The sequence below is a fragment of the Lactuca virosa genome, chromosome 3, assembly GCF_052849685.1.
Source record: "Lactuca virosa cultivar CGN04683 chromosome 3, Lactuca_virosa_CGN04683_v6, whole genome shotgun sequence".
Lineage (NCBI taxonomy): Eukaryota > Viridiplantae > Streptophyta > Magnoliopsida > Asterales > Asteraceae > Lactuca > Lactuca virosa.
In genome coordinates, this window is record NC_136428.1 from 137,191,415 (window position 1) to 137,210,705 (window position 19,291).

The following is a 19,291-nucleotide window of genomic DNA, read 5'->3' on the forward strand; positions in this document are numbered from 1 at the left end:
CGGTAGTTACCCGGAAGTTTCATGAGAGGGCGATGTTCTGCCCTGAGCAGGTGTCTTCTGAGCAGGCACGCATGAGCCGGTATTTGGGCGTTCTGAGGAGGAATATACGGGAGTTCGTGTCGAACTCGACTTACCGGACATTTGCTGAGCTTCAGGAAAATGCCCGGAAGAGGGAGATTGAGTTGGAGACTCAGGCCAGGGAGGAGGCCGAGTCTCAGAGGATGGATCGGCGGCCGGCACAGTCTCAGCCGGCAACCAAGCGGGCAAAGTCCGCGGATACTAGATCTGGAGGCCAGAAGGGCCGCACTTGTGGGAAGTGCGGCAAGGGACATGATGGGGTCTGTCGAGCGGGTGCTTGCTACAAATGTGGCAAGGAGGGGCATATCGCCAAGGATTGCCCCCAAGGGATTTATGGTTTGCTTTCATTGCAACCATACTGGCCATCGGAAGGCTGAGTGCCCACAGCTACATCAGGGATCAGCACAGGGATCTGCACCTGCTGCTAGGGCTACCGAGATTTGGCCAGCGAAGGCTGAGGCACCGAGGGCTCGTGGGAGAGCTTTCCAGTTGACAGCGGAGGAGGTCCGCGCAACGCCCGATGTTGTGGCTGGTACGTATTCTTTATTTATTTATGCTGAGATGAGATATTGTGATTATATTATGATATGCGTGGGTACTTTTCTTGTGAATTCTGTACCCGCCCTAGTGTTATTTGACTCGGGTGCGAGTCGATCGTTTGTGTTGATAGCGTTTAGTCGGCACATCAGTAGCAGACGAGAGGCGTTGAGTCGACCTCCGTGAGTTTCCATAGCTGACGAGCGAGCAGTGTATGCTACAGAGGTGATACGAGGATGTGTACTCGAGATCTTCGGTGTTGAGTTCCCGATAGATCTGGTACCGATAGCGATGGGGGACGTGTGTGTCATAGTGGGCATGGATTGGTTGAGCTGATTTTGGGCTGTGATAGACTGCGAGCGACAGTTGGTGACGATACGAGATCCCAGTGGGGGAGTACTTATGGTGTACGACAAGGGTACCCGAAGTGGGTCAGCGTTCTGTTCGGCTGCCAGAGCGAGACAGAGTTTACGGCAGGGCTGCAGCGGGTTTGTAGCCTATGTCATGGACACACGAGAGGCCGCTGGGAGGCCAAGTTCGGTGGATGACGTTCCGATAGTGCGTGAGTTCCCGGATGTTTTTTTCCTGAAGAGTTTCCGGGTGTACCACCCGAGAGGAAGGTAGAGTTCCGCATTGATTTGGTTCCGGGGACAACACCTATCGCCAAGGCGCCTTATCGCCTTGCGCCGCCAGAGATGCAGGAGTTATCCTCGCAGCTTCAGGAGCTGTTGGGGAAGGGGTTTATTCGACCAAGTAGCTCGTCATGGGGAGCGCCGATCCCTTTTGCCAAGAAAAAGGATGGTTCACACCGGATGTGTATTGATTACCGGGAGTTGAACAAGTTGACAGTCAAGAACCGTTGTCCATTACCGAGGATCGACGATTTGTTCGATTAGTTGCAGGGAGCGTATTGGATCTCCAAGATTGATCTGAGGTCTGGATATCATCAGATGAGAGTGTGTGATGAGGATATCCAGAAGACGGCGTTCGAGACTCGTTATGGGCATTACGAGTTGTGGTGATGCCCTTCGGGCTCACCAATGCACCAGCAGCGTTCATGGACCTCATGAACAGGGTGTGTCTCCATCTTGTTATCTTGCTATTTGGGTAGCATTGTAAGTCTGACTGCATTGTTCCGCATGATCGTAGTATGATTGAGGATCTTAGTAGTTAGAAGTTGTAATTGATTAGCGTCCAGGAGGGTTATGGTCGGAAGACAAGTTATGTGATCTCGCTGCTAGGAATAGCAATGGCGATGTGAGGAGGGTTCAGTTGAGATTCGAACTTCTTTGAAGTTCGGGTATGCGAGAAATGAAGGGTATTCGGTGAAGGTTACTTACTCCCGAGGGAGTTAGTTCATGGATAAGAGGAGCATGTTGAGGAGAGATGATTGATTTATGCCGGCTGAGTCACCGGTGGATGAAAGTCAGTGCTCCAAGTGGGCAGAATTGGAAAATTCTCAGGAGGATCGACAAGCATTAGAGGTTGATTAGCTGTTTGAGGTTCAGCAGTGTTTCAGTCAGCCAAGGGTGTGGACTGGTATGAGTAAGTGACAGACAAATAGGGCGGGGTACATACCAAGGTTTTCGGAAAAAGGTGATTGGTTATAGTGAGGCCTAGGATTAGGCCGGGATCTGAGTAGATGGAATGGAGTTGGAGTTCGGAACCCCTAGAGGGCTAGAACAGACTGCAGGGGAGGGACTCCCAGAAGGAATGGTTCAGGGTGATGTGCGACGCCATTTGAGCGGTACGGATAGACTGAAGGCCGGAAGGCGTACCAGTCAGACCGAAGGCTCGGGGAACGGTCCAGATAGGCTGAAGGCCCAGGAGGGCGATCCAGACATGCTGAAGGTTCTGAGAGTGGTCCAGATAGGCTGAAGGCCTGGAAGGACGGTCCAGTCATGCTAAAGACTATGTATGTGTTAGTGGATCGGTAGAGTGGAGTTTGGCTCAGTGGCACTTATAGGTGCGATTATGGTTGTGGAGTAGATTTCCTGGAAAGGAAAGGTATGTAGCTCCGGAAGGAGTGTGGGTCCTCTGAGAGGGAGGCGACAGAGTAAAAGGATGATCAGAAGTGCTTCGGTTATTGGTAGTAAGAACTGGGATTGTACCAGATATATGGAAGCACATACGGGATGGATGCCCGTTGAGGTTGTGGCAATGTTGGATGATGCGCAGGCATGTTTTAAGTCTCCTTGGAAGAGGAGTAGGGAAGTAGTTCCAGAGTGGATATTGGGACAGAGGAAGGTGAGACAGCAGGTTAACAGACTCGGGAGTAGTCTGGACCGGTGCTGAGGACTGTATAAGGATATTACAGTCAGAGGTCAAGGACCTGGAGATCGTGATAGGGATGTGCGAGTGGGTTGCACTCTGTTGTGTCGAACCGAATGGTTCGAGGGTGACGCGAGGACAAGGTCCTTAGTTCCGAGTATGGATGTAAGCTTGAGTTATGTATGCGGGAGTATTCCAACCTGGGGTATTCCATCATGAGGATTCGTTCCAGGTTGCAATTTACCAGGGTTATCGCCAAGTTTGGGCGAAGGAAGATGAATTACTGTCTTCAGGTGGCACTTAATTGATGAGTGTTGTCATCAGAGAAAGGAAGCCGATGGCCGGCTTGAAGCAGTTGATCAGGACCCTGCAAGGGAAGAGATGGATTTGAGGGATTCGATAGCAGTGTTGAAGGAATCTAGGCCGGTTGAGATCAGTGGATGCATTGTGGGAGTATCATCCGGTAGTTAGTGTTGCCGCAGGCTTCGAGGACGAAACCTAATTTAAGTGGGGGAGAATTGTAACATCCCAAGTTCGAAAGCAAGAAGTTGAAGGGTGCTAAGTGAAAATAAAGGAATGGACTCGGCGAGTAGGTCTCTTGACTCGCCGAGTCGAAGCGGGTGCGTGGCACGGGGTTAAGTGGCCTGACTCGGCGAGTCGGAGGCTGCACTCGACGAGTCAGTGCTGGTAGAGGAAAAACCCTAATCTTCGGGGTTGCACCCTATTTAAAGGACTTAATGTCCTCCCCTCAGCTCCCTTAGCCCCCTTTGAGACCCAGAAACCCTAGAATCGTGAGTGAGAACCATTGAAAGCAAATTGGAGCATTGTTAAGTGTTTTGTGAAGAGATCTTGAAGATCAAGAAGCTTGGATCAAGGAGATTTGTGGGGATTCAGATTACTCTTCAGCAGGAGGTCGTTTTGGAGGTAATAAATCGTTGTCCTTGGCTTTCCCCTTTCTAGATCCCTTTTCATGGAAGTTTTAGGGCTTGTTTGGAGATGATATGATGAGATCTTGGCATATAAGTTAGATCTGGAGTTGAAACTCTAGATCTGAGCTCTATTTGGATCAAAGATGCAGAAAGCCCTGTTGGTTGCTATGCAAAAGCCTTTTCCCAAGAGTTAAGTCCCTTTCTAGCTTGGTTTTTGGTATTATGGGGCAAGAGGCACGTAAAGGTAGCAACTTTATGTTGCTAATGGGCTCTAGAGACCCAGATCTATTGTTTGGAGCAAAGGAGTAGCTCTGTGACTCGAGATTATAGCAATGCACGTATGGACTCGACGAGTCTGGGAGATGACTCGGCGAGTCAGGCTAGAGATCATACTTGGAGTCGCGTAGTAACTCGGCGAGTCGCATGGGTGACTCGGCGAGTCTTATAATGATGAGTTTGGACTCGACGAGTTGGAAGAACAACTCGGCGAGTCAATTGAAGATTGTCGTGGACCCGACGAGTCTGTTCTTGGACTCGGCGAGTCTGGTCATAGAACCCCTAACCTCTTTTGGTTAAGATGAAGATCAGTGATTCGAGGGGTGACTCAGTGAGTTGGACAGGATGAGACTCAGAGATCGTTGGACTCGACGAGTCTTGGGGTGACTCGGCGAGTAGACTCGTATTATGGGAGTTTCTGAGTATAGGGACTCCACGAGTCGACGGGTCAACTCGGCGAGTAGAGTCAGTCAGGGAGGTTGACTGAGGACTGAGGACTGTGCCGTTGACCAGAGTTGACTGGTGTTGACTTTAGGGAATTAGTCAAACTAAGTCAGGGGTTGTTAATTAGAGATGTATTTATGCTATAGGAGGAAGCTAGATCGGAAGATTGAGCACGAGTGATTATCCGCCATCTACGAGGTGAGTCTTCTCACTATACTGTACCTGGAAGGGTACCTATGTGTGACCGGAAGGTCTTGTATGCTATGATGTATGTGCTATATGCGATTATGTGATATGTATGTGTTATGTATGTTACGTATGGTAGGGACCGGAAGGTCAGGATAATATGTATGTATGTGTTATGTATGTTATGGATCGGAAGGTCAGGATGATATGGACCGGAAGGTCAAGAGGTTACGGGTCGGAAGGTCGATACGGGTAGGACCAGAAGGTCTACCGGGATTTGGGACGGAAGTCCCCTGAGACACATGGATCGGAAGATCCCATAGAGTTATGGCCTGGAAAGGCGTATGTGGGGTATGTGGTATTTTTGGGAACTCACTAAGCGTTTATGCTTACAGTTGTTGTGTGATGTGTTTCAGGTACCAGCGAGGATCGCGGGAAGGCGCTGGCATGATCCGTACACACTGAGAGGATTTATGTATATGAGATCTTGGGACATGTTTTGTTATGATACAGTGATACATTATGTTTATGATTTTCATGTGGTTTAAAGTATGATTTTAAAATGAAAAATTGTTTTGAAAAATTTACGTCGTTACAAGTTGTTTCCATGTGCTGAGCACAGATATTGTCTCAGGCATATACATGATAATATGAAGAGAACATGGAGATCCAATGAACACAAATAACACTTGTGGAATTGTGCCACAGCAACAACAGTCCAAGCGTTCAACCACTTAATGAATGAATTCAACTTATTTGACAAGGATGCATACAATTGGTTGAAGCAGATCCCCCCACAACACTGGGCAAGAAGCCACTTCACAGGTAATTTCCAAATTTGCCCCTGAGGTGTATTACTTTGTTAGTACACTGTCTTGCTTACTATTTACTTTGTTTTTGACAACATTTCAGGGAGAGCAATATCAGATATGCTTTTGAATAATCTTTGTGAAGTTTTCAACAACAAATTGGTTGAAGGAAGGGATAAGCCACTAATAACTTGCTTGGAGTACATCAGGGAATACATGATGAAAAGAATCTATAATGTCATCAAGGTGAAAAATAAGTGTGTAGGGCCTCTAACTCCTTCTGCAACAAAGATTATGGACAAAAATGTCTATTTGGCATCTCAGTACACAACTAGGTGGAATGGTTCAGACAAATACCAAGTGAAATGGCCATGGCAGGATCAACAAGTTGTTGACATGGCAAAAAGGGTATGCAGCTGCAGGAAGTGGGAATTAACTGGCCTCCCTTGTAAACATGTCATAGCTGTCCTAAATGACAAAGCAGATAATGGTGAGAAGATTGGAGAGTTACACACTTATGTCCACATGGTGCATTGGCTAGAAACTTGGAAAGCAGCTTATGTTCATAAGGTAGATCCTATTAAAGGGAGAGCAATGTGGCCTATAAGTGATTGCCCAATTAAAATCATCCCTCCTCTGTACCATAATCAGCCTGGGAGACCCAAGAAAAAGAGAAGGCAATCTGCAGGGGAGAGAAGCCAGAAGAAGGGAGAGAATGGTAATGGTGCTAGTGGGAGTCAAACTGATGGGGGTAGTGGGAGTCAAACTCATGCTGCAAGTGGGAGTGGGAAGTTGGCAAGGAAGTTTATTAGTGTGACTTGCAGCAAGTGTAAAAATAAAGGGCACAATGCTAGAACTTGCAAGGGCCAAGTAGGAAATTGAAGGTGTTTGAAGCTAGTTTGATGTCTTTTGGGTTTTACATGTCAACTGCTTATGTTTATTGTATGTTATGTACTTGATGTCTTTTGGTGTGGAAGATACATTGATGTTATTTTTGGTACTTGATAGTATGTTACTAAAAACTGTATGTCTTTTGATTTATGGGAAAAACATATCAGAAATTTAATGGTATGGTTTATGGTATGTTTAATTTGATGTTAATTGCATACTTTACAATGTTTAAATCATACAATTGGATGTTATGGTTTATGGTATGTTTAATTTGTTGTTAATTGCATATTTTACACTGTTTAAATTTGTTGTTAATTGCATACACAAATGGAATGGTCAATATATAGATACCAAATATAACTTCCATTGACATTTTGTTGCAAAACATGTCTTACATTGATTACATTGCTTACATCTTGAACAAAATACTACTTTCATACAACTTACCAAAAGATTACACTGCTTACTGCTTACAGCTTACATCTTCAACAAAAAACTACATACCCAAACTATTACATTCCCAAGCTACTTGTAAAATAGAACATACACAAAGAAAATCCAACTGCATAACAGGTAAATTTTGAGTCTTGTGGTCTGAGCCTTCACTTTGTTTATTGTCCTCAGCAATCCAGGTATGATGGCTTTTGAACGTTCACACATTGGACCATCATACCACCCAATAAAGCGACACTTCGATCCCTTCAAAATTAAAAAAAAAAAAAGATAACACAGGTTCTTAACATGTAATGCGACAACAATGATGCAAATACAAAATCCATTTGCTTACCTCAGTCGGGCATCCCCAGAAACGTCGACCTGGGTTTTTGTCGGTCCATGAAGTGCGAACAATAGTCATTTTACCACAGAAACACAACACCATTGTTAATTTCTTTAGAGGGAAAATGTGAATAGTGATGTGTTAGGGCTTGTGAAGAAGACGGGAACGAGGAGATTAAAGCTTGAGGACAGCAGTATCATCGATCTTATAGGAGGAGGATTTTATTAATTAAATATAGGGAGTAAAATAGGGAATGACGAAAATACCCTCCATTTGACAAGTCAAATGGATGGTAACGGGGGAAAAGTGACGGCAGTTAAGGTTTTGGACCAAAGTGGCAACAAAATGCAAACCTATGGACCATCAATGCTAGCCCAAACATTTTTGGCCCAAAGTGGCAATTTCCACCTAACCACCGGGACCATTCTTGCAATTTTGTCAAGAATCTATAGATTGGTCAGGATTGGTTTCATAGCAGTTGAGTTGCGAGGTGTTTGTTGATGTGGGGATTTGACGCCGTGAATACTAACTCAACTCTATTAATTACCTTTTTCACAAAAAAAATATAATAATTTCTTTAGTTTATGTTGTCTTAAAATATATTATTTGTATTCTCAGTAATACTAATACTTAAATAAAAAATAAAATAAAAAAAATTGTGTGAAAAATAATTAGCCATTGATGGCCGTTGGATTTGATGCCGTGAATACTGTCTACTATCATGTTCGTCTGTTTCATGGTATAAAGTCTACGTCCAAGTTCCAAACGTACAACTCCACTTGATTACCCCCTTACAAACATATTATATAAGAATTTTTATTACTTTATGTTGTCTTAAATATAGTGAAAATTGCAATTTGGTCCCTTTGCTTTGATGATTTCTTCGGACACACAATCTAATGACTTTTGATATTATAGATACGATCCTTTGTCCTATTTTCATTATAGATTTGGTGGCCGTCAAATTTAAAAAAGAGTTTTATCTTTTATCTCTTATGAAATAATAGTTCAAATTTAAAAAAAAGTTTTATCTTTTATCTCTTATGAAATAATAGTTTGTGAAAGACAATTAGATTTTCTATTTCTCTTATAACTCTCTAGTATTATTTAACATTAGTAACAACCATTTCAAAGTGTTTTATGAGTATAATAATGCATTCATCTCTCATCTTATTTTGGTTGTATAAACAGTAAACCATATGTATTAGAAAGTTAATGATTTCATCATAAGTATTGAAATAAAAGTTTTCTTCACTCCCATGTCTTTTGTTTTACTCTATAATTTATCTTGTTATTTGATCATATTTTATAAAACATAATCAACACGACTCTACCATATAGCTCTAACTCTTTATTGGTCTTGTCATTTTCAGGTATGTATTTTTTTTAATAAGTTTACATGTACAATGCTTACAACTTCTTTTATGGAATTTATTAACTAACAATTCCTTAACATACAAGTATTTATTTTAATTAGTATTTTCACTACGGAAAACCATGCTAGAGAATATTTTCTCTAATTTTCATGCCCCTAACATGCTCCTGCAATAACAATATCATGAGAAAGGTTTAAAAAAAAATATAAATTAATCTCATGTCTTCTAGTGGCTGGACAAAAAATGAACTATTGGTGAAAAATCACCAATCATCACTGACCGATTCTAGTTCATTCCCTGAAGTGAATGCAACATCATATAATCATAATAGTCATGGGTCTAACCGAGGTCGTCGAGGTCATCATGATTATCGTAATAATAATAACATGATTGCAAGTAACCACCAGAAGTTAGAAAATAACAAAAACCCACATCCTAATGATAAAAGTGGTCATGGCAAAAAGAAAGCTGAAAATGTTTGTCACCGATGTGGAATGACCGGTCATTGATCTCGTACATGCCATTCTCCAAAGCATTTTGTTGATCTTTATGAAGCTTCTCTAAAATAGATTTGATTCAAAATGATTCACAAAGATCAACCATAAATGACACATTTTGATGTTGTTAGTTTTCTTGTCTACCCAAAAGGGACAAGTGGTTTTATGTATGGTGATGAAAGAATAATATGTAGTTTTGTTTCATGTCATTTATTATGTTTTTATGTCATATTCGTTTCATGAAAAATGATGTCGTAACAGTCTTCTCAGAGTAATAAAATATGACTTTATTTTTCTAAATCGCATGTTTCTCATGTTTTATTTATTTATTGAAGAGAAATATAGATATCCTCAAAATAAATGAGGAAGATATATGTCTTGCAAACAGTGCAACAACACATAGCATTTTTAATAATGAAAAATATTTTGCTTACTTATCAATTGGAGAAACAAATGTTAATACAATAACGGGTAGTGAAAAAATGATTAAAGGATCTAGACGAGCGAATATAATATTACCATAGGGGATGATAATTACAATTTGTGATGCATTATTTTAATCCAAATCACCAAGAAATTTATTAAGTTTTAAGGATATTTGGTGTAACGGATATCAAGTTGAAACAACTAATGATGGTAATAAAGATTATCTTAATATTACAAAATTGATATCTAAGAAAAGTGTTTTGGAAAAATTACCCGTATTGTCCTCCGGATTGTACTATACAAATATTAGAATGATTGAATATCATGCTATTGAAAATAAAATGTATGAAAACACCTTCAAAGTTTGACATGACCGGTTGGGCCATCTCGGATAAATTTTGATATGTAGAATAATTCAAACTTCAAGTGGTTATTCCTTGAAAAACTAGAAGATTTTTCAAGGTAATGAATTTTCTTGTGTTGCATGCTCTTAAGGGAAATTATTTTCCCATCCATCATTGAACAAAGTTGGGTATGAAAGTCCTAGTTTCCTAGAAAGAATTCAAGGGGATATATGTGGACCAATTCATCCACCATGTGGACCATTTAGATATTTTATGGTTTTAATTGGCGCGTCAACTAGATGGTCACATGCGTGCTTGTTGTCTACTCATAATTTGGCTTTTGCAAGATTACATGCATAATAATCTGTTGGATTAATGTCTAAGTCCATAACTATATTTGGTATGTACTTGACCCGGTTGAGCATGGTCCTTTTGGGTTGCCTTCACCAAAGCAACTTGACAGGGTGATTTATGGAGAGAGAGAGGATATTATGGTTTATTAATATATTTTTTTAACAGCAAATATGTCACACCCCAAAACCGGAACGACAGAAACGTTCAGGGGCAGAGGACGTCATGTATAATATAATAACAATGTAAAGTAGTAAACAAGCAACAACATCATCCATTGCATAAATAATATAATTTAATACATGTGTGTTCTTTCATAGTAATAAGACACCAAAATAAGTAATCAAAATAAAGACGAGTCTTGACGTAAGCTCCGTCTTCTCAAAACCTGCCATCGGTACTTGTCTACTGATGACCTGAGAATACAAGTTATTTTGAAAGCGTAGATCAGCATTTAAGCCGGTGATTTCATAAGTATTTAGTGTCATTGTTTACATAAGTTTACTGAAAGCGTTTGTAATAGTTCACTGTAAATGTTTGTGATTGTTCGTTGTAAATGTTTGTAATTGTTCATTGTGAATGTTTGTATACGTTTGAAAACTCCTAGAAAATCCTATATTTTCTACTAGTATAAATAGTAGTCTTCTACCAAGACCCGACTGTTCTCTATGTTTGTTCTTTGTAAAAGTAAGTATCTTTCCCAAGTTTGACTATCATTACCAAAATATAGTTTACATTACCGGTTATGTGATATGATCACAATGTGAATGCAATGGGAAAATATATATGAACTGTTGTACTGTATATTGTACCTATTGTAGTAACAACTACCTTAAACTGATCATTAGTTTACGTTTGGATGTGATGTAGTAGTAACCATACTAAACCGACAATAACACGACGATGAAAGACGTCAGAAGAAATAACATTTGTCACCCGTAGACTTGCAAGTCATGCTGTAGCGAACAGCTAGGTGTAGGATAGTCAGTCCAGTATAGATCTATACACAAACTCACGCTCTCCCTCCAGGAGTCTATGGTTACCAAACACGACATAACAAATTGGTTGCTATGCCATGTAAAAGAATCACAATTGATGTTATCCAGAATCTTGTTATAGTATACTTGTTATAGTAATAGTATTCTATGTATAGTATTCTCTGTCTAGTATTCCCTGTTATTGTATTCTCTGTCTAGTATTAGTATTCTCTGTATGTACTTGTATATGATATAGTATTCTCTATATGTACTTGTATATGATAGTATTCTCCGTATGTACTTGTATATGATAGTATTCTCCTAAACTATACCCATTATAGTTTACTAGTAATTTATGTAGTTTGATGAATGTATACCTTTGATACCCAAAGGTATTGAACTGATTGGTAGTACTTTTATATCCACATATGTATACATAATATATAACTAAGATTTAGACAACACTCGGACAACTGACCGATACCCTAAGTCCACATCCAAACAAGGAAAAGGAAATAAAGAGAGTTAGCAGTCCTAAGTCCTTTAAACATTACTTATATAACTATACATATATAGATATGCTTTTGAAAATATATAAGTTTAAAAGAGGTTTTGTAATACATTTAAAGAGTTTTGAACAATAAATAATAATGACTTGATGTCAGTTTACAAAACGATTTAAAATTTGTTTGTTTGATAACACAGTTTAAAGTATAAGAAATTCTTTGTTTGAAACACAGTTTGAAGTAAATGAAATCCTTTGTTTGAAACACAGTTATAAATCACATGTGATTGATTATATAACTACATGTTTTATACTTGTATTCCCCCCCCCCCCCATAAAAGCATTTAAAATCATTTAAAAGATAGATTAAGGGGTATGAACTCACATGTAGTGAGTGATACGGATGAAAGATTGGTAAAGGATGCTAAGGGTCAAGTGAAGACTCGAGCACACACGGATCCTATTTAGCATATAATGACACATATATGTATCTAATTAGTGTTTACAACAACTAATCATTGAATGGACCAACCTTAGGGACTAGGACACACTTGTAATGAAGTGTTAAACCATATAGGGTTGAATGTAAGGGATGTAGGGCCTCTCATTGGAGTTTACAGCCCATGGTAATACCCACATGAGTTTACGACCCATGGGTTTATGGACCAATGAGTTTAAGGCCATAAACTCATGGTAATTTGTACCATTTGTGTGTTAAGGCCTTATAATTCACTAGGAAGTGTTCTAGATGCACGTTCAAGCCTTAGGAAGGAATGGTGGCTCAATTGCACCACAAAATAGGGTTTACGGCCAAAGGAGATTGCCTTGGCCGTAAACACCTCATGTTCTTGAGTTTCTTGATGTTTTCATGGTGTTTACTAAGTGATTCAAGCATATAACAATATAAGGTAAGAGTACTTACAATATAGAAGCTTGATAGGGTGATTAAGGTCCAAAAATGTGACAACCCGAAATTTTCATTCGTACAAACCCTACAGTCAGACACTTCAAATAAAAGTCAAACTCATTTCTGCTAATTTTTAACCATTTAAAGTCTGTTTTTTAATATTAATTCTTGAAGCGAACAAATAAAAGGAAGCATTTTCTAGGATTATGGGGTAACAACAAAACAATTAACACCTTAACACGGTGTTTACGGCCAAACTTGGGGAGTTTGGGCCTTAAACTCCACTTAGGCCGTGAACTCATGCTTAAGGCATGAGTTTACTCCTCTCTTCCCTCACTTCTCACTTCCAAGCCCAAGAACACCCAACTTTCTCTCTCAACTATCATAAGATCTTCCAAATCTTCCAAAAATGTAAGTATTTCTTCTCTTGATTTGTTGTTATAACACTTCATCTAGTTGTTATACATGATTTCATCCATGAAATCTTGTCTTTTTCATAGATCTTCAAGTGTTCTTCAAAACACCAAGAACACACACTAGTGTTCTTAGACCTTAAACACTCTTACAAGCTTCCTATAAGTAAGTACACTCCTCTTAACTAGTTATATGCATAGATTAGTTGTTTAACCCTTGAAAAACACCAAGAATGCCCAAGAACACATGGGTTCCCGGCCGAGCACTTACATTTGTCATCACCAAATCATCGAGGGGCCCACAGATATCGCTTTTTTATCCCGAAGGTAAAAGGAATGGATAAACTTTGACTCATATGGCTTGTTCTACTACTTGTTGAATCATACACAAAGGCACGTTTTATAACATCGAGTTACCAATGCGTTTTCGTGCAATCAATGTACAACCAACTCATAGTAACAACTCATATCTCTAGGTTTGAAGAATATAAGATATTATCGTCTCATGATCACTCGTGATAAAATCCATGAAGTGATTCCAATGAGCGCGGGTTGAATCCAATACTCAGAACTTATGAGCACTCATGAGTGTTGTAGCACCACCTTGTCCAACAGCTTAGACCTCTACAAGCCCAACCCATGACAGTCTTGATTCATATCTACTTCCAACATATGACCGACTGTGGATGGTTTGAATAACTTAGTCATTCAGAACAATGACCTAGTTATTCTGGAAGTCAAAACATGCAAAGTGAAACACAATAATAATTGAATCCAATATGGTCTCAGAACTTATGAATATAAACAAAACACCTTTTATTTATCACCATATGATTACACATTATTCATTGCATACTGTTTCAGCTATCAACTTTATTCTTGAATTTAAAACACTAGTTGTCCCATGCTCCAAGCATGTACACTATGTTTTCTAAACACTAGTCATGCCACACACCAAGTATGTATACTATGTTTTACTTTGCGAAATAGACCAATTAAACATAACTCCAATGATTCTCATTTCACAGTCCCAAATCCTTACTGCAAATGCAAGAATTCCAAATTCATGGCATTTACTGAAATCTGTTAGATTCTAAACTTATATGCATTGATCCTCTTGTAATGATCATGCACAAAGTCACAAAGACTTGACAACAAACATTACAGAGCATTCCAAAGAAGATCAACTCCTTGGAAACATCCTTCTTGCATTAAGTTTCCTAATCTTACACAGATTTATTGAACAATTTCTAACTTTGAAACATTTCCATATTCCATTTTGACTATCACTTCTGAACAAGAGTTTCCTCCTTACAGATTATGTCAATATGGTCCTTTCAGAATTAACACTATACTTCCAACTGTCCTTGAGCAACCAATCTTTGGTAAACCTTAGATTGTCCTTGACAATTGCTTAATCCTTTTAGTCATATCCAATTCTAGACCTTTTCCCTTCTTAATGCCCCAGGCATTTGGAAAATTTTAGAAAGGATGAATATAGCACATGTAATCGATCCTATATCCGAAGCATATGGGACACGATTCATGAAGTCTCACATAAAGACTAAACCAGTCTTTTGCTATAATATTTCCATTTCAATTTGCCAAGTTCTCATAATTCACATTATGAAAAGGGATGCCGTAATCATAATTGAATTTTAGAACGCAAATAATGGACCCATATATAGAATTTCCTTATGTTGAGCCATTCCAACATGAAATTCATATATATATATATATATCCTTGACTAAATACGATTAAAACCTCAATCTAAGCTTTTACATTTGAGATGAAGTATAATTTCCTCTCCCTTAATTATAGCAAAACAACTCTTTCCCAATTGAAACCTTTTGTTTTTCTATAATTAACATTGCTAACTTGCAACCTTTATCATAATTATGATGCTCCCACTAACATGATGATTATTAGCATAACACTTATGCTCCTACTAGCTTTGACATGTACTCAGAAATCAGCTGAACTTCTAGAAAGACAATACTTTATTGACTTTCTTACCAAAGTTCAGATTTCTGATACTAGATTGCTTTGATAAAACTTTATTAATATCATACACCTTATCTTAGATAGCTCACAGGTGTGTCTAAACAATTTTAAGAGCTATTAAAAGGGATGCCGTAATCATAGTCTCAATTGTTTAGACCTTTGCCACTTCTCACAAGTCCATGTTAGTGTGCCAGTTAACCACACATGCTCCGCTAACGACTTTGAGAATGCAAATATCACAATTGCTATCTAGGTAGAATCTACTTAGTGAAAGTGTTTCCTCACCATCATTTTCATGAATCGGAGAGAAACCTTATGACACTTAGATTTAATGGTGTATGTATTCTTATCCATGTGAATTTGTCAAACCATAATCACATGACTAGGTTAGTGACAAATCCTAACTCATATGGATTGAGCTTGTACAATCTTAAATTCTTGCCACCTGGCAGCCCAAGGGCCTGGCATTGCTTCCAAGTTGTTGTGCAACCAATTGAGAACTCTAAGAACTCATATGCAAATCCAACTTTAATTGGAATGGGCACAGAATGTGTCAACACGATAGGTTATAAACCTCAAGTCGTGTGCTAGTGAATAACTTCAGGTTTTATTCTTGATTAGTTCTTGAGACTTTCAAGATCTTTAAGACTCCCACTGTCCTCTTGACATATAAGACTCCCTTGTAAAATATTCAAGAGATAGTGTGGATTCTAATCAAGACAAACACTTCACACAATTGGCCTTAGTTGGTCTTTGTTTTATCCAAAACATCACACCTTACCAATTTCAAATGTACAAGAGTAGAAAACTTTTACTCTTACATTTGACAAGTGTTCTAAACCCTTATTAAGACATGTCGCTCAAGTTACAATCTTAGAGTATAACTCTAAGAATTGTTTTTTGGAACGAAGTATGAATCATCTTCTTGATTTAACCACTTCAACAATTCATAACTCCTCTTCTTAGCCATCAGAATGCACTTAGAGGATGAATTGTGATAAGGTCTCTTAATCATTAAGATGATTACATAACATGATACTAAAGTAATCTCCCATCTTTTCAGATTTGAGAAACTTTTATCTTTCTGCCTAAGATGATTCTTCCCATTCGTTCTGCCATACATTGAGACTTTTCCAATGTTTCAGAATTATACTTAAACTTGTAAGTAAATCATGACGAATAGTCTTAACGATTATTTGTGGTGGGCTTGATCAGTGCACGAGAATGTGTACTCGATCCCTTAGTCCTTTACTTGACTCACACATCCATGTGAACAAGTAATTACTCTTAATTTTCCAATGCTTAAAAGTTCTCATTCATCATACTATACACCTTGCATGATTCCAAGTTTCTATCCAACTGAAACTTGGGTGACGAGAATCTTTCCTTATTTGGTAAATTTAGACACTATCACAAATGAAAGAATCAAATTCATATTTCCAATCTTGCTCTTAATGGAATCTTATAAGCAACAAAAAATTTCACAAATGCCATTGTATGGATATTTTAAAAATAAATAAAATCAAATTTTTTCTTTTATTTTAAAAACTTCGCGGAAAAACTATCCTTACAGTGCAAAAGCACATGAAAACTTTGTTGTTATCTATTCCTAAGCAATATATCATAACTCCTAAGAAGTAGCTCAAGAATCCGATCTTCAAACTATGCGATGGAAATCCATCTACGCGATCAGATTCAACATATTCTTTCTTTAAGTTCCTTCACTTTTCTTTGATTCTTAAAACATCAACATGTGACCTAGTCACATCATGTATCAAGAATCTCATAATAGAAACTTAGCAGAGTTAGATAGTGGACTTTACCTGAAGTAGAGTCAAACTTATTGACTTTAACATCCTTAGGTAAAATTGGCAGCTTTGCAACTAATGCCCCTTTCTTTGGCAATGGACCCTTGATAATGGGATTGTCTCAGACTTAGCCTCTCTCTTTACCATTTGGTCAACCGAGTTGACTATGGCCGATCCCTTTCCATTGGGAAGAGAATGCTTTTTCTGGATTCCCATTGTCGTCATTGTCAATGTCCATAAAGTTTTAGGAAGTTGATCTTAGCAAATAGATAAGATCATTAAGGATCTTGTCATAGTCTGTTTCATAGGAGTCCCAAAGGAACTCACTATGTGACTTAGAAAGTGATTGAACCACCAACTTTCTCAAGACTTTGACACCCAACTCTCCCGGCTTGTCAATATGTGACTTCATATCGAAGATGTGATCACACCTAGACCTTGCCTTGCCAATAGGGCTTGAGTGACCTTAAACTTGTGGGTTAGGGAGACTAATTGGAGGAGGTGAAAGAAGTATGATTTCCATGGGACATCATCTTTATTTAGGAAAGCTTGTTTTAAGAGATTTGGGAAGATCATAGATGTCTGAACTTAGACATCTTTTGGGAGATATTCAAGATAGTTGATCTAAAGTCCTTAATATGACACCCAATATGAAATATTAAGGCTAGGACCCAACAAAATATTTTATAACTTAGAAGAGGGATGCCGTAATCCAAGCTATAAAATATTTGAAGGTAGGTGAATGACGATTCACCAATTTCCATCAAGATAAACGAAGTGTATTATTAGGTTTTAATTGGTTTTTGAAACTCCTAGATTCGTTTGAGATTCATTGAACTTTTCAATGGCATGTTTCAATCTAGAGTGTGCCCTTCAGGTTTTGTGACTGGGATGCCGAGGATCACAAAACAAGGTGTGAAGTAACCATGCAAATTACTTGGTACTCTTAAATGTTTACCACCCAACCGATGTGCCGGTAAACCACACACGCTCCACCGGCCTATGATAAACTTTAAAAAACCCTTTGCCTACCTTGTTAAATCAAGCTAGTGTGCCGGTAAACCACACGCGCTCCACTAACCGACTTAAGCAAAGTGCAAAGTGTAATTTCATGGATTAGCACCTTATTCACATTTTCATAAGTAACTAAGATTGGGTATTTATAAAAGGCTTAGTTACTTAGTATTTATCATTAATACTTTTAATGAAGGGAGAATTATAGTCCTTGTCCTACCTGTTCGGCTAACGACCCTCCACTAGTCAAGGAAGCGGTGGGTGAGAGTGGACACCCATTAAACTGCCATTTTATAGGCAGTAACCTTATACCCCCCTTATAGATCGGCTTCGTGAATGAGGCCTACTAATGGTATGACTGACTTGCTCTTATACATATATATATATATATATATATATATATATATATATATTATTAACTTATAATATTATAAAGTATAAGGGTTGAATTTTAACTTGTAAAACTCTAAGGGCTAAATTGGAATTAAAGTATTCATAAGTGAAAAATTTTCTAATTCCAAAACTTGAGGGCAAGTTTTGAAACTATTCAAAACTAATTAATTCCATAACTTATGTGTTTAAAGTAGTTTTAATTAAAAGACTCTTCAAGTTCCATAACTTGAGGACAAGTTATGGAAGACTTTAAACTAATAAAAGAATGTAACTTTTCTTTATTTTGTAACTTATGGAATTAATTAAGGTTACACATTTTATTACTTAATGAAGTGACTCTTGAACCTCCATAACTTGAGGACAAGACTCTTCATTTTTGTAACCATTGCCAACTTTTATGAGTTTTTATGAAACTTAAATGTGACTTTTCATATAACTTGAGGACAAGTTACAAAAACACATTTTAGAATCAACTCTTAGATTAAAATGGATTGAAAACACATAATCAATTAACTTTTCTATTAATCTAAGCAACTCATATGAACAAAGATAATTCACATCAAACCTTTTCAAGTAATTAGCATAACTTTTAAACTAATACAAAACATGAATCTATTGACAATTATCTTTGAAATTGGATTAGCATGAACATTACCACATCAAAAACAAGTTTATAAGTTCCAAAAACATCTTAGGGTAATGTTCCTAGTCCAATTCCAGCCAAAAAGTTGAAAATATGCTGTCTGGGGGTCCAACTCGTCGAGTGCATGAACCAACTCGATGAGTTGGATTGTTTTGACCACTTTTAAGGCATGGACTCGTCGAGTCTCCTGATGGACTCACCGAGTCCGTTGTCCAGACAGCACAAAACTTCAAATTTTAAGCAGTTTTTGCAAGTATAACAAGAAAACAAACCTAGACTCTGATACCACTGTTGGGTTTTGAGCATTCTAACACTCCTAAGTGTACATGCAACCCTAAATACCTTGGATCTATGTTTTCTCTATTATACATACAAATATTATTATCCAAGGTATTATCCTAACTAGCATACCAAAACATTGATACTAGGATAA